This window comes from Macrobrachium nipponense, chromosome 6, assembly GCF_015104395.2.
Source record: "Macrobrachium nipponense isolate FS-2020 chromosome 6, ASM1510439v2, whole genome shotgun sequence".
In the NCBI taxonomy this organism is placed as follows: Eukaryota; Metazoa; Arthropoda; class Malacostraca; order Decapoda; family Palaemonidae; genus Macrobrachium; species Macrobrachium nipponense.
The window spans coordinates 34258046-34285019 of NC_061108.1; the positions used below are offsets into that span (position 1 = coordinate 34258046).

General features: G+C 43.1%; 1 protein-coding gene across 3 annotated transcripts in view; it reads left to right on the forward strand.

Annotated features, from left to right (window-relative positions):
* The window catches only part of LOC135216136 (vacuolar protein sorting-associated protein 35-like), a 156516-nt gene that overhangs the window by 44796 nt on the left and 84746 nt on the right, over positions 1-26974 (forward strand). The window lies entirely within an intron of this gene.

Consider the following 26974-nt stretch of genomic DNA (forward strand, 5'->3'; position numbering starts at 1 on the left):
CGAAGCTCCAGCAAGTGTGGAGGAGCCAAGCCAGGCGTGAGGCGCCAGCCAGGCTCTAGAAGCCAGCCAGGCGCCATCCAGGTGCCAGGCTCCTTCAAGGCTAGGCTCCAATCAGGATTGAGGATCCATCCAGGCACAAGGCTCCTTCCAGTAAAGAGAAACCTAAAGCTCTGTCATGTAAGAGGGCTAGTCCCCATTGATATGATACAGGTAAGGCTCTGCCCTGTAAGTGGGTCAGCCCCCATTGGCACGATTCGAGAAGGCTCTGTCATGTAAGCGGGCTAGCCCCCATTGACATGATCCAGAAGGGTTTGTCAGTCATAGGTCCCTACCTCGCTGAAACTCTTGAGGCATGCAGACTCATAGACAGTAATCATGAAGTCTTCTGCCAGGCTCCAGGCGCAAGGCGCCAGCCAGACGCGAGGCTCCAGCCAGGCGCGAGGCGCTAGCCAGGAGGGAGGAGCCAATCAGGCGCCAGCCAGGTGCGAGGCGCCATCCAGACGCGAGGCTCCAGCCAGGCTCTAGGCGCCACTCAGGCGCAAGGCTCCAGCCAGGCGCGAGGCGCTAGCCAGGCTCCAGGCTTCACCCAGAAGAGATCCATATCAAAGAATGCCCTGGCCTTCTTTGAGACAATGTGATCTCCTAAGCACTTGATAAGTGCATTGATGATTCCTTCAAACAGCTGAAAATTAAAAGCGCATGAAGTGCGAGCTTTTCCGAATTCTTGTTCTTTCCTTAATAATATGTCATAAGGACATATTAGCTGTCACATACGGGAGATGCAACTCTGTGTTGACTTCCCATTATCCGAAGGATGTCAAGATAACCTACGAGAGATCCTTCTCTCTTGGTTGATACGTGTCTGCGGATACGTTGCTGGGATAGGGAGCCGATACTGATCCTTAACTAGTGAGTTAAATTTTATTCAACGTGTTTTTTCTTTGGGTTGTTTGAAAGGAGTTTGGGGATAACTCTTTTCAACTTAAGTACTAACCCTCGTGTTAGGATCAGGTGATCGGGATCGGTGTTGTGCTCCTTAATTATGCCACTAGGCATAGGGGTATTGTCATGTAAGAGGCTCTGTCGAGTAAATGGATAAGACCCCATCGACAGACCCACAAGAACTCTTAGCCATAGGTCACATCCTCACTGAGGCTCTTGAGGCGAAGCAGATTCCTAGGCATTAGCCATGGAATCTTCCGCCTGAACAAGTAGGAACCAAGGTTTTATTTATTTATTACCTACAACGTATGTTGTTTACCTGTCTATTCAGTAAATAGTTGTCTCTTACCCACCACCAAGGGTGTCAATCAGCTAAGTATATATCTGCCGGGGAAGTTGCATGTACAAAAATGATATTGTTAGAATACAATAAAGTTTTGTACATACTTACCCGGCAGATATATACGATGAATGGCCCACCCAGCCTCCCCTCAGGAGACAGGTGGAAGAGAAAATCTGGTTCTAGAACGGTAATGGTTCCTATTCCTACCACCCAGCGGCAGGGAGGTAGATCACCTGACCTACCTGCAGCGTGTGCCACGAATTTCGAATTTCTGTCGGGGACGACGGAGTCTATAGCTAAGTATATATCTGCCGGGTAAGTATGTACAAAACTTTATTGTATTCTAACAATATCATATTTTAGATATAGTGGAATGGCTGCTTTTACTAAAAAGAAGAGGGAAAGAAATAAAGTTCTGTTGGGTTCCTTCTCATGTTGGGGTGGCTGGGAATGAGAAAGCTGACCAACTTGCAAAGTCTGCGGTCAGCTCCCTTGAACCCACAAGATGCCTACTGCCATATCGTGATTAGTATCCTCTAGTAGGTCAGAGAATTAAAAAATGTTGGCAGTCCCAGTGGGAGGATATTTTAAATAATCAAAAAATGCGTAGTATCACGTCATCAGTGTCTCCTTAGTCATATCCGTATATGCCAAGGAGACAAGAAACGATGTTGTGCAGATTGAGGATTGGACATACAAGACTCCCATGGGTTCTTGATGTCTCGTGAAAATCTTCCATTTTGCGAGAACTGTACTGTGCCCTTGACTGTGAGACATTTGCTGGTTGAATGTCCCAGACTTTGGGAATTTGAGACATAGGTTCCTGTCTTGGGGTCGTGACAGAGTAGGTAATTTTATCCTAGCTGCAATTCTTGGAAAGGATTGTAATATAGAGCAGTTATTTATTTTTATGAGGGAGGCGGGCCTCCTTAACCAAATTTAAATTACACAGATTGTCTATGTAAGAACTTATATATATGAACAAAATTTATATATAATATATTTATAGATATTTTTATATGAAATTTATCAAAAATTTAATTTTTTCTATTTAATTCATTTCGGTGTCAATTACCCAGATGTTGTGACGCCAGATAAAAAACACAATCAATTAATCAATCCCTTCGAGTCTCCGCCACCTCTCACCTACCACCCAGCCTGTCTCAAATCCTACCAAGTTTTTCATGTAGAGAAGGCTTCTGGGAGATGGAGACCAGTCAGACCTTTCGCCCCTGAAACAATTCGTTCACCAGACTTGGTTCAAGATGGAAATGGCACAAACAGTGCTTGCCTCTATCAGGCAGAACGACTTCATGCTCATGGTAGACTTGAAAGATACCCATCCATCAGTCTTCCAGCAACTACCTCCACTTTGCCATCTGAGAAACGGTGTATCAGTTTAGGGCAATCTGCTTTGGGCTCTCCACTGCTCCCCAGGTATTCATGAGAGTGTTCAACCTGGTCTGAGTTTGGGCACATTCGCACAAGATATGTCTATTGAGGTATCTCAACGATTGGCTAGAGAGCTTGCAGTTGCTACAGGACAGGGATCGACTCCTTGAGTTTTGTCAGGATCTAGGGATCATGATAAATCTCAAGAAGTCTGATCTCGAACCCAAGCAAAGCATGCTGATAGACATGGTAGCAGAAAGAGTATTCCCCTCAGACTCTCATATCAGCAGGTTCAGAGAGGCAGCATAACTGATCCTGTTCTTGTCTCATAAGGTGCAGTCTACTTGGCAATGGCAAGTTGTCAACAAGCAAGGGGACTCACTTCTCTCAAGCTTCTTCAGTTGACATTGCAGGTGCATGCATAGCCCACTGGGTAGAGCTGTCATCCAGATACATTCCAGGTAAGAGGAATGTAGTGACAGACAAGCTGAGCTGCCAGAATCATGTCGTAGGAAACGAGTGGTCCCTTCGCTAGGCCATGGCGGAAAGGCTGTTCAGCCTGTGGGGGCATCTAGTTGTAGACTTTTTTGCCTACCGGTACAACAGGAAGCTAGAGACCTTCTGCTCCATTGTACTGGACCTGTGGGTCACTGCAGAAGACGTGTTCCAGCACCCATGGGATAACATCGAAGTTTACGCCTTTCCCTTGTTTTGCATGATTTATATGGTGGTCAACAGGGTGTTGACCACCTTGAATCTTCAGATGAATCTTGTGGCACCCAAGTGGCCTCAGGCCGTTTAATATCCCGACCTTCTGGCTCTTCTCTCTTAGGCACCGAGAGATTCCCCCTGTGGCACAACCTGCTGTGTCAACTGCACGTAGAACGGTACCATCAGGTAGTGCCTTCGCTGTGTTTTTATGGCTGCAGGTTATCCACCATCTCTTGCAAGCAAGAGGCTTTTCTTGCCAAGCAGCAACAGAGATGGCAAGATACCTCAGACAGTCCAATGCAGCAGTATACTAGGGAAAGTGGGCCGTCTTCTGTGGTTGGTGTCATAGTTAGGTTATCTCTCTGGTCGGAGCCACTCTTCAGCAGTTTGCAGATTTCCTAGTTCTTCCTTTGCTGAGAGAAGCTCCTCTCCATTTCAGCTGTGAAGACTAGAGGGCTGTGCTAGGCCTAGTTTTAAGCTGAAGGTTTTCAGTACCTCATCCTTTTTTGAGATATCATTACTTATAAGGAGCTTTGAGAGGTCATGCCTACTCAGGGATCTGAGGCCCCCTGCATGGAATGTGACTCATGTTGCAGAACCTGACTCATGCACTATACAGACCCATGAAGAGTCCTCTGACAGGGATCTGACACTCAAGACTGTCTTTCTGCTAGCCATGGCATCAGCAAACAGGGTTGGAGAACTTCATGGTGTTTCTTTCGATGTAAAACACTCAAGGGGATGGGATCAGTTGTGCTCTATTTTGTCCCGGATTTCGTAGCAAAGACTCAGAATCTATTGGTCCCTGATGCTAGATTTGAGTCTTTTAACCATCCCATCCCTTAATGATTTCATTGGTGATGATCCAGACGTGATACTACATTGCTCCGTTAGAGCACTACAGCCTCATCTGAAGAAGGCACAACACCTCCGGCCTGAGTGTCAGCGGCTCTTCATTAGCACTAAAGGTTCCAAGAAAGAGGTATCAAAGAACGCTATATATCTGTCTGGCTTTGTGAGTCCATCAGGAAGGCGTACTCTGCTGCTGGTGTAGATGACACCAGTACAATTTGTCCTAGGGTTCACAAGGTCAGGGCCATTGCCCTGTCCCTCATGTTCCGTAAGAATGTGTCGGTTCATCAGGTTTTGAAGGCGGGGGTCTGGGCACACCAGACCACTTTCACCTTTCATCACCTTTGGAATATTGCCCTCAGGTCCTTGGTTACTTTTTCCTAGGGGCTGGTGGTGGCTGGTCAACAAGTTGTGTAGCTTACCCAGCTCCTCTTAACTGGACAAGGTTGCATCTCGGCTCTGTATCAGTATGAATGAGTGTGACTGTAGAGTGACAGGCTCTCCTTTCATCTCCTTCATCCTACTCATTCCCTTCGGGCAAAGAGTACACGGACCATTACTTGCTTTACCGGGAGGTCAATGCAGGTAAGACACTCCTTGGAGTAACCTATCTATTTTCTTGGACTACTTAATAGAAGCAAATATCCTCCCCTTCCCTTACAATGCAGAGAAGGGGGCCCTGGTATAAGACAAACTCATAACTTGTATTTGCCTTTGTCACCGACATTATGGGTCTTTGCTTTCTCATAAGGGGGATGCATTCTTCTTCCTTATGAGTAACCCCAGATGACTGACTTTGATCTCACAGTTCCTAACTTTGATCAAATGTCAGTAGCTTGATTTCCTTCCTCACTCTACGACCAGGAAGAAAATCATAGATGCTCACTCAAGATTCTTCCCACCAATCAGTAAGTCTTCCTATTGTAAAGGACCAAGGATTTGTATATTGTGTAGGAACAAATCACAGTTTTTGAAAGATAATTGTATTTTTCCTAACTAGACAAACCTGAGGTCCTTTACACTGACTGCCCACCTCATGCCATCCCTCAATCTGAATCTGCTACTTGGGCCTAAAGCAAATTGGAATTTTCATGTAAGTGACTTGCCAACAATTACAGAGTAGTAAGCTTTCTCACCTGGCATTTGTAAATTCAGATTTCCTGGTAGTGGCGGCGCTGCCATCGTTCGTGTAGGTGATATAGGTTGCGCCCACTTTTGGGAATACCAGGTACTGCTGGGGGTCGAAGGTAGTGAGCGCGGATCTGGTGCAGCAGGAGTGTTTGCCTGACTCTCTCACTGGTGCTTCCAAGAGTTTGACTCTGGGGGATTCTCCGTTGATCTCAAGTGTTCGGGATTTCCCTCCAACTCATGTTCGTACATCTGCTACACCTGTGACCATTCACGGTCATGTAGATGAGTCATCTGTTAGAGGAGTACATAGTGATGTTCCTAGTGTTATAGTGGTTTTGTCTCGGGAGCTGACGCATGGACCCAGCTCAGACAGGTTAGTTGGGGTTTCAGGCTGTTTGGCTGCTGACCATTACCTTAATTGTAGTGGGGAAGGTACCTTAGAGGAGTCTGCACATCCTTCTCATCGTTAGTCTCCGTTGCAGGAGCAGGAGGAGGGAGACACGCAAGAGTCTTTGTCTTCCTTTTCGGAAGTTGTTGATCTCATTCGTGGGTTAAACAATTTGGAAAGTAGGACTCAGGCTCGGTTGTCTTACACTCCTTCTTACTTGGAAGCCTTGGTGGGAGCTGCACAGGATCCCAAATCAGCTCTTCAGCTTCCTTTGTCCAGGCAGGTTCAGTCGGTCTTGCATAAGGTTAACACCTCTGTTTCGGACCGGGACGGTTTGCTTCGCTCTAGGGGCTCTAACAAGCTACTACCCCCACCTCTCACGAGACATAGGAAGTACTATGCTATGAGCTCTGCATTTTTTATGTTGCGCCATCTTAACTGAGACATCATTCGCCTGAAGCCGGGATTGACTTTGGAGCAGGTGAGCTTGGTGGCTCCGTTGCTTGTCTCTGCAAGATGCCTCAGCATTGAAATCTACGGCAGCCTACATGTTGCAGACGGCTTCTTGGCTGGACTTCTGGTCTGTGGTCATTGACAAGATAGCTTCTGACAGGTCCCCTGAAGGGTGGGTGAGTGCATCCTTGCTTGCCAGTCTGTTGCAGTCTGGAGGCAAGGCGTTTTCATGTATGGCTCACCTCAGTGCTAATTTATGGGCTAACCTTCTTCTGATTAGAAGGGACACGGCTTTGTCTAGGATGGAGAGATCACTTGACAAGGAGTCCTTGCTGGCTTTGAGGAACAGATCTATTGGAGTCCCAATATTTGTTTTCTCTTACAGAGCTCGAGAATGCGATAGACTGGCGCCGGGCTGACACCAAAGACAGACTGGTGCACCAGGCTGTGTCTAAGTCCGAGTCTCGTCCTCGGAGACATCCGGCTCCTCCTCCTCCCACTGTCCAGCAGCAGTCAAGGAGATCGTCACCTGGAGGCCGTCGAGGAATTAGAGTTCGGCAGGGCTTTCCCGTTCGACTCAGCCTAGGTCAGAGGATCAATGCCCCTTTTGCTCTCGTTCCTTTAAGCCAAGAAGGTGCCCAAGGGGCAGAGGTAAAGGGGGCTGTCGGTAGGTTAGGCGCCTCTCCCTCTCCTGTGCCATGGGTGGGGGGATGCCTGGCGGGGCCATTGGGCCAAGTGGCAGAGTTAAAGGGCGGAGAAGTGGGTGGAAGATGTCCTTAGGGTGGGGTACCTACTGCCATTTGACTTCTCTCCTCCTCTGTCAAACAAGACGCAGCTCAGGAAGGCATATCCTCCAGATTCTCTTAAGTGCTTGGCTCTTCGGGAGGAAGTGCAGAAAATGCTGGACAAGGATGCGATAGAGAAAGTGGTGCGTCCGTTCCCGGTGTTTTACAGTCACATCTTGGTGCCCAAGGTGTCGGGAGGATGGAGGCCTGTGATGGACTTGTCCACCTTGAATCACTTCATCAGGAAGACACGGTTCAAGATGGAGACCCCGCATTTGGTGTTGGCAGCTGTGAGAGAAGGCGACTTCATGCTGCCGATAGACTTGAGGGACGCATACTTCCAAATCCCTGTTCATCCGACATCCAGGAAGTTCCTTTGCTTCTTTGTTGCGGACAAGATCTTTGAGCTCAAAGTCTTGTGCTTTGGGCTGACAACAGCCCCTCAAGTGTTCAGAAGGGTCTTCTCTCTCATGTCAAGTTGGGTCCATGCTCAGGGGATCCGTCTGCTGAGGTACCTCAATGATTGGTTAGTCTTGGCAGTTTCCAGGGAAAAGCTACTGCAGGACGGATCGTCTATTCTGTCTGGAACTGGGCATATTAGTCAACCAGGAAAAGTCGAACCTCGTACTCAGTCAAAGGATTCTCTACCTGGGCATGGTCATCGATACGACAGTATCAAAAGTTTTCCCATCAGACCAGAGATTGGAGAAGTTGCGAGTGGTGGCGCGCAACTTCCTGTCGGAAACACATCAGTCAGCTCATCAGTGGCAGGTTCTTCTGGGAGTGTTGTCTTCCCTGGAGAAGCTGGTCCCTCATGGGCGTCTTCATCTTTGGTCTCTGCAATGGAGACTGAGAGAATTGTTGTCTCTAGCAGGGTACTCACCCCTGTTAATGGTTCCTCTGTCTATGGAAGTGAGAGAAGACCTTCGTTGGTGGTTGGACGACCAGAATTTGTTGAAGGGTGTCCCTCTGCGTTCTCTTCCACCGGACTTCCTTCTATTCTCAGATGCCTCCCTCGCAGGTTGGGGCCTCATTTAGGTGGCCTCATTGCTTCAGGCGTTTGGAGTTAGGAGGACAAGCAGCAACATATCAATGTCTTGGAGTTGAAGGCAGCCTTCCTGGGTCTCGAGTAGTTTTGGGAGAAGGTAGAAGGTCATTCTGTCATTCTCATGTCGGCCAACACCACAGTGGTAGCCTATGTGAACATACAGGGAGGCCTGGTTTCTCATCAACTTCACGCCTTGACCGTCAAGGTTCATCAGTGGGCCCCCCTGATCCCAACTCCTTGACGAGGTGGGGGGCTTAGGGATCCACTGCAGAGAGAGTATGCCCCTTTATGCCTACGCTCTCTGCTGTGGATCCAACTGAACATTGGGACCTTTAACTCCTTTACTCCTCCTCCTTTTAAATTTCCCCATTTCACTTCTCCTCCTTTCGTTGACGACCTTGGCATAGTTTTGGATTATTGAATTGACTGCTCTTTTAACTTGATGGAGGGTGGAGTTGGACGGCATGCCACTCCACCCGTAAAACTAGAGTACCTGATGTGGTTGAGCGAGGGGAAATTTTTATGTCAAGCCATGCCCGCAGTGCTGGGTCCGATCTCATGGGACTGACGACCCTTAAGGCATTGTGGGTATGGCGTATATCCAGGTGAGTGTCCCAGGGTAGTTACCACTGTGTAACAGTATTGCTCCTCCCCCTGTTTGGCCTCCCTGGTGAGAGGGACCTCATCCTGGACGAAGTTTACAAATTAATTATATGGAAAATTTAAAAAATATCCCTACGACTTCTGGCACGAATTTGGACCAATCTAACGGAAGCTCAAATCAAAAAGACCAGTTTGGTATTAAAACATTATTACCATATATTAAACCAAGGAAATATCAGTACCGTCATGACCCAACCTTGATTCACTTTGACTCCCTCTTTGGGAGTGGAAGTTGGTCAAGGTTTCTAACCATGGAAGCTGAACAAAATATTTCAGCCTTGAAATTAGAAAATTTTTTACTAAACAGACATCCAACGACAGAAATGTCTTTCAGAAAAATAAAAGAGAAGACTTGGCTTATAGAAGCCACAACAAAAAGCCAGTCAGAAGACTATTTGTCTTTAAAAATTATAGATACTATTAATGTTAAAGTGGAAAAACATGACAATATGAACAGCATTCAGGGTACCATTGTACTTCCAGACAATAATGATGAACCAATTAATAAGAAAATGCTTTTAGACTCTTTGAAAAAGAGATACCCCAATGTTGAAGATTGCGAGGTATATGATATTACAAGTAAAAGAGGCAGTAAACAAGTAGTAAAAATAGCAAAAATAAAATTTGAAGGTTCACAACTACCTCAAAAATAAAAATTTTAGGACAAAATAGAGAGTTAAGACCCTATATACCAAAGCCACTGCAGTATCAAAATTGCAGTAAGTATGGACACACAAAGAGAAATTGCAGGAATGAACCGGTATGTGCTTACTGTGAATCTACAGAACACACCACCAAATGGAAGTGCGGTGAGCCTAAATGTGTAAACTGTGGTCAGAATCATCATGCAAGATCCAAAGAATGCATGTATTACATATACAATACGGAATTAAAAATGTTAAAAGAAAGAACAGGCATGTCCATAGCAGAGGCTAAATTAGAATTGAAAGTGAGAGGAATTCAAGATCCCGCTAAGAAACGTACGTATTCTACTATAACTGGAACCAGTATTGATACAAAAAATCATACAGACAGAAGTAACAAGATGCAGCAAAGTAAGTCTCAAGAAGAAGTCAGTAATATACAGGATAAAACTAAGATAGTAAAGATCATACAAAACAGGTGCAAATGAATTGGATAATATTCTATCAAATTCATTTGAGGTGTTAATGCAAATAGAAACACAAGAAGATACTTCCACAGAGGTGGAAGGAGGAAGTTGTGATGTACCGAAAATTAAAGAAAAAAAAAGACCTTTAGAGAGAACACCACCCAAAACAAAGAAACCAACTATAATTAGAGAAACATCGGTCAAACCAAAAACCATAGATATGAAGAAAGAACAAAAACAAAGTGAGAACATACCTTTATCTCCTAAAATAATAATAAAACCTATGGATGCAGAGATCCAAAACACCAAAGAAGTGGAGGAGAACCATACCATGGATGAAGGTGACTATGTCAAAGAGTGATGAGATTACTCCATCACCAATAATTGGTATAACAAGACAAACAAAGCAGTAGATGTACATGACAACACATGTGGCTGCAATGATTGCTTCATTGCATTGTGCAATGATAAAAAAAATATAACAAAAGATTGCTTAACAAACATTATAAGAAATTTTATGAAATATAGAAAGAAAGAGGCCACCGATTTAAACACCCATGAAAAGGGATTTTGACGTAAGGAAAAATCTATTTCTGGGCGATTGGCTCGTGTCGCCAGCGAAATATCCTTTAATCTATTATTTCTAGGGTAAATGTACTAACACATACCAGAGAATAAATAAAATAAAGAAAAAGGTCAGTATAACTGACTCGCTCACCCTCCAAGAGGGTGTCGGTATGAACACTAGGCGAGTGAGACCACTACCACGAGCCAAATACCAATAGAAATCTCCCACAACAAAAACCCTCCATGAGGAGAGCCGACCCACAGAGTGAGCAGCTCGTACTACTACTACTCCATCCCATGCTGCCGACTGCTGCGCCTCTGGTGGCCATCCTGAAGAATTAGCAGACAATCTTGGGCGCAAGGGATGGGTAGGGTGGGATTTCGCTGGCGACACGAGCCAATCGCCCAGAAATAGATTTTTCCTTACGTCAAAATCCCTTTTCTGGGCTCAGCTCGTGTCACTGCGCGAAATCGTACCAGAGAAATAGCACAAGATTGTAAACAAAAGTAATAAAATAAATCAGAATAGGTCTCAAATAAAAATAAAGTAAATATAAAAAAAGGAATATAATTGCTAAAAAGATACAAATACACAGTGATACAAAATAGAAATATGCTTAAATTACCCTTAATTCTAACAGTTTCTTATCATAAGGTAATTTACATATGTACAGAGGTAATTGGCTTACATGTAACAAAATGGTATCTGTGTAAAGGCATGGATCAAAAATATAATAGCAATTAAAATAATCAAGTGAACAAATTAAACAACAAGGATAATATATAAGGAATGCATATGACTTAATATACAAAACCCGTAACCATTATAAATGAGATGTATCCCCTAGCATAAAAATAAGGGGGTAACATCCATGAGATCAAAATCCATAATCATCTGTGAGTGTCCCTAGCAAAAAATAAGGGGCACACACTACATCATCATAAAAGCAGCTAAGACACCAGGTGAATGTAAATGAACACGGTAGGAATAGACGAACTGTTGGGTGAAGCAGGTAGAAAGGACTGAATCTTCTACTACAAATTAACTAGAAATCAGGGGAAACTATGTTTCCCGCTGCTACTGCTGAAAATTTCAGAGCTTCCAAGGACTTAAGGTAATGGCGTTTTCAACTCATCGAAGTTCATGTGTTGGAAATAATTAATTGAGGTGGCTACTGCCCTGACATCATGTGCTTTCGGAAAGAGTCAGGATTGGCTTGCTTAATAAAGTACAGGATTTGTTGCCTGATGCCTTTAATGGATAAAGTTCCACCTTTTTCCCTCTTAAAGAGGGGACCCGATGAGGATGAGGAGGTCCTGGACAGAAAGGCTCGTAAGGTTGTAACTGGGCAAAGAGATACATCTTGTGGAAGGGGTAGTACCTTCCAAGGGTCCCACCTCATCAAAGGATCTTCGTTCTTTGCTAAAAAGCTACGTTCCGGAGGGAAATAGTACTTCCCCTGTGGGAAGGAATTGAATATGATCCGGATCTCTGGATAAAGCCGACAGTTCTGAAATTCTTGCTCCTGAAGCTAAGCTTAATAAAAACAGGGTTTTCCTTAGAGCATTATAAACGAGCATGTGTCATTATCGGTTTCTGAAGCCAGTTTTAGAACATCGTTTAAGAACCATGAAACTGACGTAGGCCTTACAGAAGGTCTAAGTCTAGCACATGCCTTAGGAATAGACGAGAAGTAGGAATCCGTCAAGTCTATGTTGAACCCAAATTGAAATATCTTTTTCAAGGCTGACTTGTTTGTCGTAATCGTGCTAGCTGCTAAACCTTTTTCAAATAAGGATCTGAAAAAGGATATAGCTGAATTAACTGTCATGATTCTAATATCAGATTCTCTCAGGAAGATTGCTAACTTTTTGACAGCAGCATCATACTGTCTCAAAGTTGAATCCCTTTTATCGGATTCCAAGAAGAGAATATTCTGAGGGTCAATATTCGCATCTCTTTTTGCCGCAAACTTCATGAAATCCATAAAGTTAGGGTTTTGAGAATCCCTGAGGAAGCGAACACAGTCTTCGTTTGTACTGACTGGGAGAGCCTGGGATTGGGGATCCGAAGAGGACGAAGGCCCAGCTCCAGAATTAGGGGATACCAATTGCTCTTCGGCCAGTCTGGGGCTACTAGAGACCACTTGACCCTTGAACGTCCTGAGTTTGTTTAAAACTTTCATAAGAAGATTCACTGGGGGAAAGACATAAATCTTCTTCCAGTTGTTCCAGTCTAGAGCCAGGGCGTCCGTGGCATAGGCCAGAGGGTCCAGGTTGGGGGCTACATAACAGGGTAGTTTTGTGATTCGCTTGAGATGCGAAGAGATCCACCTGTAGCCCTGGGACTCTTTGAAGGATCCATTGGAACGAACTGTTGTCCAGTGACCATTCCGACTCTAGGGGTACTGATCGGGATAACGCGTCTGCTATGACGTTTCTCACTCCAGCTATGTGAGTGGAGGAGAGATGCCAACTGAACTTGTCTGCCAGGGAGAAGATGGCTACCATCACATGATTTAGATGACGTGACTTGGAGCCTCCTCTGTTTTATACAATGGTACTACCAACTGCGCTGTCCAGAACTAGCTTTATGTGGGAGTACTTTGGTGGGCGCAACCTTTTTAGAGTCAAGAACACTGCCATTGCCTCCAGTACGTTTTATATGGAACTGACTGAACTGAGGTGACCAAGTTCCTTGAACCTTTGGACCTGGGAATACCCTCCCCAACCGCTTAAGGACGCGTCTGTGTGGATGGTAATCCCTGGTGGAGGGAACTGAAGGGGTAACTGACACTGACAAATTCTTGACTTTCGCCCACGGCCGAAGTCGATTCTTTAGAATCAGAGGGACTGAGGATAGTTTGTCCCTGGACCTGACATTTGCTCGTGAGCGCCAGATTTTCTGGTTACGGTCTTTCAGTTTGGCTTTCATTAAGACGTTCGTCACTGATGCAAACTGGAGAGAACCCAGGATCCTCTCCTGAGCTCTCCTTGACGCCAGCTTGTGACTTAGAAATTGCTTGACTGACTTCGCTATTTCTTTCCTTTTGGTTGATGGAATCGACAGAGTATGGAGGAAGATTCCCATTGAATGCCCAGCCACTGAAAGTCTGACTCTGGAGTGAGTCTTGACTTGGTCCTGTTTATCTTGAAGCCTAGATATTCCAGGAACTGAATCACTTTCAGTGTAGCTCTGTTGCATTCCTCGACTGTTGAAGCCCAGATCAACCAATCGTCGAGATACGCTACTACCATAATCCCTCTTGTGATCTGGAGTTGTTGCACTAAAACCACTTTTCCGCTAGTTTCGTGAACACCCTGGGTGCCACGTTGAGTCCGAAGGGAACTACCTTGAAGGAGAATGCCCTGGTCTCCTATCTTGAAAACCCAGATATGGACGGAAGTGTCTTGCAATAGGGATATGATAGTAGGCGTCTGTAAGATCGATAGAGGTGGTGACGGACCCCACGGGGGGAAGTAAGGTCCGCACCTGTGAGATCGTGAGCATCTTGAACTTGTCGCAGCGGATGGCTAAGTTTAAGCGGGACAAGTCTAAGATTATTCCTTCTTTTTTGTGAGCCTTTCTTTGGCACGCTGAACAAGCGACCTTGAAATTTTAATCTCTTGACTCTCGCTATAGCTCCTTTCTGAAGGAGGTCCTCTGCGTACTCTGTCAATTCCTTGGAAGGAAGTTGACGAAAGGTCTGGATGGAGGTGGGTTCGTCAACCAGCTCCAACCCAGGCCTTTTGACACTATGCTCTGAGCCCATTCGCTGAAGTTCCACCGGTGGCGAAAGTGAAACAGCCTCCCTCCTACCTGAAGTTCTTCATTGGTTCTGGTAACCGCCTCGGCCTCCTCTGAAGTGCTTTCCCCTGTTAAAGGGGCCTCCCGATCCTCTCCCGCGAAAGGAACGCTTACCTCTGCCCCCCTACCCGAGCGGTCATACTTCTGTGAAGCTTGACTCTCGAAGGCTTGATTGTAAGCTGGAGAGATGGCGTAAGAGGTGGAGGGCTGAGGCTGAGGGATATCACATAAATTGGCTGTGATTGAGCCTTAGAGGTGGAAGGTTGGGCTGTTTGCACTAAGGCACCGCTGGAACTTGCTGAGGAAAGCGTGGCTGCTTTTTTCAGGTAAGGATGGAAACGCCTAGGTTTCCTCTGTCCCTTACCTTTAGGTGTTAGGTCTTGTCTCCTCTTAGCCGTAAGGCCCCAACGGTCCTTAAGGCTCTGGTTCAGCCTCGTAGCCTCTGACTGGACTTCCTTCACCATAGCTTCTGGGAAGAGATCTGCTCCCCAGATGTTAGACGAGAGTAACCTATTCGGCTCATGTCGAATGGTTGCCTCTTGTAGGACATGACTTCCTACAATTCGTTCTAGCAGTGGCAAACTCAAACATATCCGACTGTACCGTTTGAGTCAGGCTTTGGTCATGAGCTTAAACAGCGGTTCTGAGCCATAAGCTATGGTTGCTACCTCGGACATAGCCATAGAGTTAATTGATCTGGCTAAACGCGATTTCGCGTCAAATTCAGCCTGAATAAGGCTATCTGGGAGCCTGGGTAGCTTTTCACCAAACTGCTCCATAGCACAGTCCGGTTTGAGTTTTGCAGCTGAGAAGGTGTTTGGCAAGTCCTCCCACAATTCTCCGGCTGAGGGGAGCAACGGAGATGTGGGATCTGCTTCCTTCAATTGAGGCATGGGTTCCCCCTTCTGGGCCGCTGGGATGGTAGACCTCGCGATCTTTGTTAGGAACGGGGAGCGGGGTACTCTCATCCATTGTGAAAATGGTAAAGGGACTCTTGAAAGGTTGTATCCTGGTATTAGAACAATCCATGTCCTCTAAACATCTGAGCCATTCTCTCTGAGCCTGGTCTCGTGAATAGAGGACCGTCTCCTTTGGTACCCTATCATCCCGAACCATGGCTGAAGCTGTAAGCCTTGCGTAGCCTATGAACGGAGGCTGGAGGTCTTCCGGGAAGAACTCGAAGTCCTCTATCCTTCGAGTTCCGAATTCCGGTATGGAAATGAGACCGTCTTGGAAGGGGGCGTATACGCTACTCTCCATGGATTGTTCATCGAGAACGGAGGTAGCGAGTCATACGGAGGAAGCTGAGTTCCACTCGTATTGGAAAGTGAAGGAGAGGTTAGAGGGGGCTTCTCTTCAGGTCCGGCCGATAATGGAGTCTTGGGAAGTAATCCTATCCGACAGACGAGAGATCATTTGTTCCATGCTACTCTTTAGGGACCCAACCAGGTCGCCCACCTGTTGCAACAGGCCAGCATTGGAGTCCAAGGCCGGAGCTGCTGCGGAGGTGGAGGGGTGGCTCTGAATCGGAACCAAGGGTAGCGGAACTGGTGACTCTGCCGGGGTGCGAGATCTCTCTTTGAGGATTTACTCCTCGAGGACTTAGAGCCGGAGCTAGAAGCTTTAGACCTGTCTTGCTCCGGGATTCCCAGCCGGAGACTTACGTGAGGAGGATGACGCCGAAGTCGACTTCTTAGACGACGACGACGTCTTAGTCAAGGATTTCACTGCTTGACCCTTGACCTTAGTCTAACCGAAGCTTCAGGAGGAGTATATAATTCATCACCTGTAAAGCCTTGGAAGGATGGAGAGGTTGCAGGAGTAGAAGAAACAGTCACAAGGGTGACCCTTGGGTGTCCACCCTACCTACCTCGACCAACAGGTCGTCTACACCACCTATCCAGGAGGTTCCACATTAATATCTAAAGTCGCGACGTCCGTGGAGATATCCTGGTCTTGGTCAGTTAATGAGGCAGCCAGCTGTTGTTGGATGAAGGCGATAGTAGGGGCCGCCTCTACTGGGTCGACGTATCCTGTCGCCTTGCCTCCGGGGAAGATTAACAGCGCCAACCGCTTCTCCAAGATGTAGGGCATACCCTTGGCGGCGTTCTTCCCAAAACCGCCGACCCAGGCCCGCAGGGTTGCCAGAGCGGTCATCTTTCACTGCCGGCGCCTGGAAGAGAGGGCGAAGATTAGATTTTAAGAATCACTTAAAACTAAAACTTAAAATATAACTTAAACTTAGATGCCTTAAGTTAAAGTGGATGATGAAAACTTAAGCACTAAAACAGAAGCGGAGCAGCTACCGGAGATGGAATACTCACCCCTTCTAAAAGCTGGCTCACCAGATCGTAACATATGGTACACGTCTCATGGTACCAGACCTGGATGTCCCCGTGCAGAGTCGCGCATGGAGCATGGGACCGGCAAACTTCGTGTCCACATGGGTCCTGAAGTGTGGCGGCGCATCCCGGATGCTCACAGTTGGTGGCCTGTAAGTGGGAAGACACATGAGTATCTTAAAGAATAACACTACAGGCTAAAAGGACGAAGAACTCCGTTGCATGCCGGAGCTCGGAAAAAATTTGGGCATAACCCCCCCCTGCATCGCCTGAATAGGCTATAATCCCGGAGATATCCGGTAAGACATGTAAGGGAGGGGGGGGGGAAGGTTTAAGGTACTTAAGATAAACTTATAGTTAATCTAATAACACTTAAACCTAAAACTCAAACGAACCGGAACAAGTCCAGTGCGTAGCGGAGTGTAGTAACTCAGCAATACGGTAAGGTTAGCAGGGACCCACTGTATGTTCCGGTCCACTCTACTGGGTGGACTAACATCTTCCCGCTGGATGCTAGGACTCCGATCAGGAAAGGAGTCCTAGTAAGGTCGGGAAGAGCGAGGAGACATACAGGCTCGAGCGAACCGGAGCGACAAGGAAGCAACGGATGGGGGGAAAGGAAACCAGTACCCCCCACCACATTACCACCGGGCCGGACCGATGAGCCGGGAGAGGTCGCGTCCAGTCTGGGTCTGTCCCGTCTCCCTGGCCCCTCCGCCTGAGGGGGAGAGAGGGAAGCATGCTCGGGTATGTGGAGCGAGCGTGGGCAGACCGACCCACCCTCCCCCGACTCAATGGAAGAGCGGGAGGAGGGGGGAAGGGGACTGGGCAGGCGTCTGGCTGTCTCGTGATCGCGTAGTGACCACGAGACGGTAAGACTAAAATAAGATAACTAAGCCTAGGACCAACCAACTGATCAGAGAGATGCTATCGGGAAGCAACTGAACTGAAAAGCGGTAGCATGGAGACCCACTGGGCCAAAACCGACTGATCAGAGAGATGCTATAGGGAAGCAACCCGAACTGATGAGCGGTAGCATAGGCTCGATGAGCCAGGACCTAGGCTAAGCCAGACGCCTAACTAACCTAACCATAACAAAATACATGGTATAATTAAATAAAATAAAAGAAAGAAAACAATATAGTAGGAGAAAAAATCCAGGAGTGTACGACTAACCCGAAGGAAAGTCTACCACTCAAAGCTAGTCAGAGGCCGATACTAAGAGCCGGGACTAGGGTCTGGAAAGGAAGAAGCCTACATAAGGTAAAAGACATGCATGCATGACAAACCTTGAGTTAGCACGTACCCCTAAGTAAGAAAACGGATAATTAATATAGAGCGTACATAGATAAGGGGATGTTCTAGGTATGGGAGACCGAGAACGAACCCACCACGCGGCAGAACCATGCTGCCATGCTTCCGACCCCGAGTTCGTATTTATACCTAAAAAACGGCAAATACTGACTGAGGGCCGGAAGAACCAAACTAACCATAAATACTGGAGTACTTAACTTAGCTGCTGCAATAGCTGCACGCTCCATTATAGATAAATCCAACGAAAGGGCACAAAAAACACAGAGAGAAAAATAGCACAAGTGACTCGTGTGCGAACTAACTTAAAAGGATGGCCACAAGAGGCAGCAGCAGTCGGCAGCATGGGATGGAGTAGTAGTAGTACGAGCTGCTCACTCTGTGGGTCGGCTCTCCTCATGGAGGGTTTTTGTTGTGGGAGATTTCTATTGGTATTTGGCTCGTGGTAGTGGTCTCACTCGCCTAGTGTTCATACCGACACCCTCTTGGAGGGTGAGCGAGTCAGTTATACTGACCTTTTTCTTTATTTTATTTATTCTCTGGTATGTGTTAGTACATTTACCCTAGAAATAATAGATTAAAGGATATTTCGCGCAGCGACACGAGCTGAGCCCAGAAAAAAAGGATTTATGTGTATTGAGCACTTAAAATATTATAAAGATAAACAGCTGAATGTGGTAAATAAAATTTTAGAAAAAATTCAAATTGATAATAATACAAAAAAAGAAAATAAAACATGACCGATATAACATAATATTTTCAATAGTTATATTATACAATGGAACGTAAATGGTCTACAGACCAGATTACACCTGGGAGAAGTACAAAGGTTATTAAAGGAATATGAACCAATGATATGTCTACAACATGTCAATAATACAATACCAACAATAGGTAAATATACCTTAACATCAACATCACAGGAAGAAGAAGGAAATTTAGGTACAGCCATATATGTACATAACAAAGTATGTTATGACAAAGTACCAGTAAAAATTGCTGACCTCCAAATATCAGGTATTAGAATTCAAATTAAAAACGATAATTATATAATATATAATTTATACAATCAACCAAATAAACATTACGATATTGATAAACTTGGAGAATTTATTAAAAATGCCAAAGAACCTATAATAATATTAGGGGATTTTAATGCTCACAACCCAATATGGGATTGTAACTGTTCAAACTCAAATAGAACAGGAAGTATAAAGTAGAAGAACTTATAGATTCAAATGACATGTGTTGTATAAAGGATGATGAAGTTAGCACATATTCAAAAACACATGGAACATTTTCCTCTGTAGACTTAACTCTCTGTTCAACAAGTATAGTTGACAGATTAAATTGGAACACAATTGATGACTTGTGCACAGTGACCATTTCCCATATTAATTTCCTTTTTACAAAATAATCCAGCAAAACATGTTCCTCACTATAACATTTATAAAGCAGATTTGGAGCAATATGAAATGCATACTAGAAGTATACCGCCATTTGAATGTCTGAAAGATCATAATGAAACTAATAAGTTTCTTGTTAATTACATCAAAGAAGCTGCGATAAAGCAATACCAAAATCAAAACCCCATCCAACAAAACACAAAGTTCCGTGGTGGTCTGAAAAGCTAACAGGATTAATAAATATAAAACACTCAATAGGGAGACGATTGGATAATTTGAATAGAAAGTTCAGTAAAATAAATAAAGCATCACCAATGTTAGAAGGTACTTTACAAAAAATGACTATATTGTTGCTAGAAATTGATGCATTGAAGCCTATATACAACCAAGTATCTGCAAAATTTCGAAAGGAAGTAATTCAAGGAAGAATAATTTCGTGGAGGAAATATGTTTCAGATCTCTCTAATAATACTCCCATACAAAAAATATGGGAAAAATTCAGAAAAATAAATGGTACCCATGTGAAACCTCCCAGACATGCCACATTAAAAGACAGAAAAAGAATACTTAATCCAAAAGAAATAAGTAACATAATAGGAGAAAACTTAGCTGATGTAAGTTGTGATAGAAATTTAGATGACCACTTCCGCACAAAGAAAAATAATATAGAACTAATAACAATAAATTTTGAAACAATAGAAGACATATATTATAATAGGAAATTTAATATGGAAGAGTTGGAATATGCTCTCACTAACAGCAATAAATCTGCTCCTGGAGGTGACAATATTTGTTTTGAGATGATCTGCCACTTAGCACCTCTGGCAAAGACATACTTGTTGCAATTTTATAATCATTTATGGCTTAGAAATTTATTTCCTGATAAATGGCGTAAAGCAATAATAATTCCTATCCCCAAACCTGGAAGATCCAAGTGATGCAAATAACTACAGACCAATTTCTCTAACAAGTTGCTTATGCAAATTACTAGAAAAAATGGTAAATGCTCGATTAACATGGCACATTCGAGAAATTAAAATCTTGACTCCCACTCAGTACGGGTCACAGTGCAACAGATCTACGTTAGATTCTCTCTCTAACCTCGAAGACCATATACGAAGAGGATTTGAGCGAAAGCAAATAACTGTAGCAGTCTTTTTTGACATCGAAAAGGCTTATGATACTACCTGGAGGTACCCTATATTAAAAACTTTACAAAATAACAACATCCGTGGACATTTACCTAGTTTCATCCAAAACTTTTTAACAAATCGTAGTTTTCAAGTGAGAATTGATGATGTATTGTCAAGAACATTTCCACTTGAAAATGGTGTTCCATAGGGAAGTGTCCTTAGTGGCACACTGTTTACCCTAGCAATCAATGATATCAATAAAAATCTGCCTACTGGAATTAAAAGCAACCTATACATGGATGATTTTGCCATATATTATTCAGCCTCTCGTATTAAACATGCAGAACGCATCATTAATAAAAGTATAATAAAAATAAATGAATGGACCTCATCTGTAGGATTTAAGTTATCCATACATAAGACTCAAGCAGTAGTGTTTTATAAAGATAAAAGGTGGATGAATGGTGAAGTGATAGATTTAAAAATCAGAAATCATAGTATACCAATTAGACAAAACTGCAAAATTTTTAGGTTTAATGTTTGATACTCACTTAAACTGGAAACCTCACATAACATACTTGAAATCAAAATGTAAAAAAGCATTAAATCTAATTAGAAAATTATCAAACACCACTTGGGAAGCTGATAGACAAACCCTAACATTACTGTATAAAGCAACAGTTCTGTCTGTCATTGATTACAGAAGCGAAATATATGGCTCGGCATCAGACGCAGTACTGAAAACGTTGGACCCAGTTCATAATGAGGGCCTTAGAATATGTTCAGGAGCCTTTAAATCATCACGGACCACTTCCTTACAGGTTGAATGTGGTGAACTACCTCTCTCTCTCCATAGAGAGCTTGTAATAATGAAGAGTTCTCTGAGAATTAGGACAAGCGATTCTCCAACAAAAAAATTATTTGAACTCAGAGATATTTTTATTAACAATCATCCACCCCCTTTTCCAATTAGAGCTAGAAGACTGTTTGAGTCACTAAATGTGAATATACAAATTCCTCCAGTAGTAAAATTACCTCTGCCTTGGACACTGAATAAAATGAAAACTTGCACACAATTAAAATATTTATCAAAAAAATACTTATATACGCCAACACACCATAAGACACAAAAATACTAATAGAACCATATGAACCGAAAAGGTCCACATTATGCAATATTCACAGATGGATCTAAATCGGAACATGGAGTGGGATATGCTGCAGTGTCCCAGGACAAATCATATCAATTCTCTCTTCCTAATACAGATTCAATATTCACAGCAGAACTTTGCGCAATAGCCTCAGCCATAAAAATAATTAACCCTTAAATGCCGAAGCGGTAAAAAAAAAAATGTCTCCCGTGTGCCGGAGACGTTTCAGAGTGAACGCCGAAGCGGAAAAAATATTTTTTTCAAAAAATCATAGCGCGCTTAGTTTTGAAGATTAAGAGTTCATTTTTGGCTCCTTTTTTTGTCATTGCCTGAAGTTTAGTATGCAACCATCAGAAATGAAAAAAATTATCATTATCATATATAAATAATGCGATATATGATAGCGCAAAAATGAAATTTCATATATAATTGTATTCAAATCGCGCTGTGCGCAAAACGGTTAAAGGTAACAAGTTACTTTTTTTTTCGTTGTAATGTACACTAAATTGCAATCATTTTGATATATACAAATGTAAAACGATAAAAGCAACACAGAGAAAAAAAAAAAATATTATCACAAAATAATGCATGAATTCGTAACGCGCGGACGTAAACACATATTTTTTTCAAAAATTCACCATAAATCTAAATATTGTCCTAGAGACTTCCAATTTCTTTCAAAATGAAGACAAATGATTGAATATTACTATACTGTAAGAATATTAGCTTACAAATGCAGTTTTCGACCATATCTGACGAGTTAAAGTTGACCTAATGTCGATTTTTTTTATATATATTTTTTTATATGCAATTATTTCGGAAATAAGAAAAGCTACAACTTTCAAATATTTTTCGTTTTATTCTACATGAAATTGCGCACATTTTCATATATAAAACTCTATGAAATGCCTAATATGAAACGGAGAAAATATTCCGAGAATGGGACTTACAAATTTCGGAGATTTGTGGCGGAGAATCCGCGCGCGGAGGGAAGGAAAGTTTTTTTAAAAATTCACCATAAATTTAAATATTGTGCTAAAGACTTCGAATTTGTTTCACAATGAAGATAAATGACTGAATATTACTAGACTGTAAGAGTTTTATCTTACAATTGCGTTTTTCGACCATTTCGGTAGAGTCAAATTTGACCGAACGTGGTTTTTTTCTATTTATTGTGATTTATATGCAAATATTTCGAAAATGAGAAAAGCTACAACCTTCAACTATTTTTTGTTGTATTATACATGAAATTGCGCATATTTTCATATATAAAACGTTATGTAACGGCTAATTTAAAATGGTGCAAACATTACCACAATCGCACGTATGATTTTTTCGGAAGAGTTACCGCGCGGACGTAAAGAAAATGTTATTTTTTTCATAAATTCACCATAAATCGAAATATTGTGCTAGAGACTTCCAATTTGTTGCAAAATGAAGGTAAATGCTTGAATATTACTAGAATATAAGCGTTTTAGCTACAATTGCGTTTTTTTTTTTCGACCATTTCGGTAGAGTCAAAGTTGACCGAAGGTTGAAAATTTGTCACTTATCATTTTTTATATGAAAATATTTCAAAACTGATAAAAGCTACAACCATGGGTTGTTTTTAGTTGTATTGTGCATGAAATTGCGCACATTTTCATATATAAAACTTTATGTAACGGCTAATTTAAAATGGTGCAAACATTACCACAATCGTATGTATGATTATTTTCGGAAGAGTTACCGCGCGGACGTAAGGAAAAAGTTTTTTCATAAATTCACCATAAATCGAAATATTGTGCTAGAGACTTCCAATTAGTTGCAAAATTAAGTTAAATGATTAAATATTACTAAAATATAAGAGTTTTAGCTTACAATTGCGTTTTTCGACCATTTCGGTAGAGTCAAAGTTGACCAAAGGTTGAAATTTTGGCACTTATCGTTATTTATATGAAAATATCTCAAAACTGATAAAAGCTACAATCATGAGTTATTTTTTTGTTGTATTCTACATAAAAATGCGCACATTTTCATATATAATACTCCATGTAACGGCTAATTTAAAATGGTAAAAAAATTAAGTCAAAGTGACGAAATAATTTCCGACATGTGTCACAGATACTTTTTAGTGCGGCAAGAAAGAAATTCGCGCTTGCGCGCCTACGTAACGATTGTAAACAAAACAACACCTTGATCCGTGAACTCCCAGCATCCCCCAAGGCGCGTGATTCAAGAGCTTTCGGCTGGTAGGCCTAAAAGTATTTTTCCGCGAATTTTAAAAAAAACTTTTGTATGTCGACGTAAAATACGTCCAGTCGGCACCCGAGAGACAAAAAATGTCGACGTAAAATACGTCCAGTCGGCGTTTAAGGGTTAAAGAAACATCACTCAATAATTTTGTGATTTTTAGTGACTCAAGAAGTGTCATAGAAGCCATCCAGAGTTACAAACCAAAAAATAATATTGTACAACAAATTAAATTATTACTTCATAAATTAGATATTATTGGGAAAAAAGTAGAAATATGTTGGATCCCTTCCCATGTAGGGATCAAAGGAAATGAAGAGGCTGACAAAGCAGCCAAAGAAGCAATTCAAATGAGAAGATCAAGTGTGAATCTCCCTATGAGTGATTACATAAAGATGGGTATTATAAGGAAATGGCAACATATTTGGAATGAAGAGTCAGAAAATAACAAATTAAAGCAAATAAAACTTGATGTTGGAAAGTGGAGTTCATCATATCAGAGAGAGAGACGTGAACAAGTAATTCTGACACGTCTCCGTATAGGCCATACCCGTCTGACACATGGACACTTAATGAGCAGCCCACACGACTCTGCTCCAGAGTGTTCAGAGTGCAAGGAGTTGGTAACAGTCAGACATGTCTTGTGTGAGTGTCCAAAGTATGACCAGCAGAGACTGTCAATCTTTGGAAATAAGACAATGTAAGAAATCTTGTCAGAATCGTCTACATTTTCGGTAGTTCCGATTTTGACTTTTCTGAGGAACTGCAATTTTATTGATAAAATATAAAACATTAGTGTTTTATTGAATTTTAAAACATTTCAAAAAGTTAAAATTAATTCTGAATTTTAATATACCATTTTAGTATGTATGTTAGAGAACATGAGTAAATGTATTTATTGTGTATGTTTTAGTATGAAAGCATTTGCCTTGGTGCGATTTATTTATTTATCCTGAATGACCAACTTGGTCCCAGCTCTGGCCTAAGAGCTAGACCTGGCATTTTATCTAATCCTTCGGGCCAGCCCTAGGAGAGCTGAAAATCAGCTCAGTGGTCTGGTTAAACTATTTTTATAATAATAATAATAATAATCATCAGTGGGCGGTCAGCAATTTGGTAGAGCCCTCAGCCAGGTATATCCCAGGCAAATGGGCGATCTGCTGTGATTGGTGTCATAAACGGGGTTTTTCTCTACTCGCAACCTCTATTCAGCGGATAGCAGAGCGGCCCTGAGTTTGGTGTTACGCCTTAAAGGTATCGACATCTCCTCTTCCTGGGAACTTTCCCTGCTAGTTAAGGGGTTTGAGCAGTCGAGTTCTCCTAGAGAGCTCAAGCCTCCGACATGGGATGTTTCCTTGGTTCTCAAGAGCTTCACTAAGAGTCCATATGAGCCCTTGCGTCGCTCATCTGACAGGAACTTGACGCTCAAGAGAGTTTTCTTTCTGGCCTTGGCATCTTCCAAAAGGGTAGTAGAGCTCCTTGGTCTGAGCTATGAGGTGAAACACACCAGGGGTTGGGGGTCGGTGTCCTTCGAATTTGTCCCAGAATTCGTGGCCAAGACCCAAAATCAATCTGTGCACGATGACAGGTTCACTTCGTTTTCCATTCCATCACTGAATGACTATGTGGGTGGTGATGCTCAAGAGCGTTTGTTGTTCCCTGTCCAGGCCCTGCATTGCTTTCTTAAAAGGACTCGGCACCTTAGACCAGGCTGCCGCAGACTTTTTGTTAGCACAGGCCTTACAAAGAAAGAGAATACTATCTTTTTTTGGATACGGGAAGCCATCAGACAGGCATACTTGACTCTTGATGATTCCACCACCACGTCTGTGCAGGCTAGAGCGCATGACGTTAGGGGTATTGGTCCCTCTCTGGCTTTCAAAAAGAACTTGGCTGTGCATAGAGTGCTGAGCACTGGTACTTGGTTACGCCAGTCCACATTCACCTCTTTCTATCTTAAGGATGTTGCCCACAGATCTGCAGACACGTTTTCCCTGGGTCCTGTGGTGGCTGCCCAACAGGTTGTGTAACTCATAGTTGCCCTTAACAGGGCACTTTTGTATCTTACCTAAGATGATTGTGTGGATGAGAGAATGAGTGAGTTGGCTGGTTTCCTTCTTTCTCTTGTACCTTTCCTTCTTCCTTTGGGCAGGTTAAGGACTAGACACGTCATTCGCTGGACTGGTCTGATACAGGTGAGTAAGGTAGTCATACTGATAGTGTGGTTGCTTAGTATACAAATATCATACCCTCTATTCAGTAGCATATGCTCCACAACTTGGCAAGGAGGGGTTGGGAGTAGTACAAACCCTGGTGTATTGGTTTGCTATTTGACAGTCAAAGTTTCTCTTTGGTTCCATATACAATGGTCCTCCAATATATCATTGTACATCACTCAGGGTCTGAGTGATTAGATATCAATTTATCTAGCTTCTCAGTGGGCTTCAGTCCCTCTCCAGAAATCATTTCTTCTGGAAGCTGGACTGGTGGGTAGGCCCCCAGCCAGTCTAGGATGTCTTGTAACTCCCTCCAAGTATGAGTCTATCTTATTGTTAAGACCGAAGGTTTGTTTGCGTATGAACAAGTGACAAATTTCCTAAGACAATTTGTATTTTTCATAGCTACAAACCTGAGGTCTTAACAAAATAATTTCTAGCGCCTAGTTGGATCCAGTTAAAAAGAAGATGAAAGCAAGAAATCTTGTGTTATCTGGCAACGCATGCGTAGATTGGGTGAAGAGTGGTCAAGGAACACACACCCACGCCACAGCATCAGTCTTTCCCAACTCAGGATGTCTTAGCAAGACAGAGGGGCGGCTAGAGGTGGGCAGTACAATGTTAAGACCTCAGGTTTGTAGCTATGAAAAATACAAATTGTCTTAGAAAATTTGTCATTTCAGTATGCCACAAACCTCTCAGTCATTTATTTCATCCAGCTCAGAGAGGAAGGTTTTTAGGTGCTGTCCAGGAAAGGACAGGCCTTGCAATAGGTTCCTCTCCTCTATCTAGGTAGACCCGTCATACCCTGTACCTCATGCAGGAGGCATGAATGCAATCAGTCTAGCCTGTGTTTCAATTGCTCTGTCTGGGTGTCTGAACAGTGGACAAAAGTTGCCAGGAAGAAGTTGAAAGAGAAGTGCTTCCTGGTGTCATCAGATTGCAGTACTTACTCTGCAAGGGACACCGAAAGTTCTCTTTGGTACTTT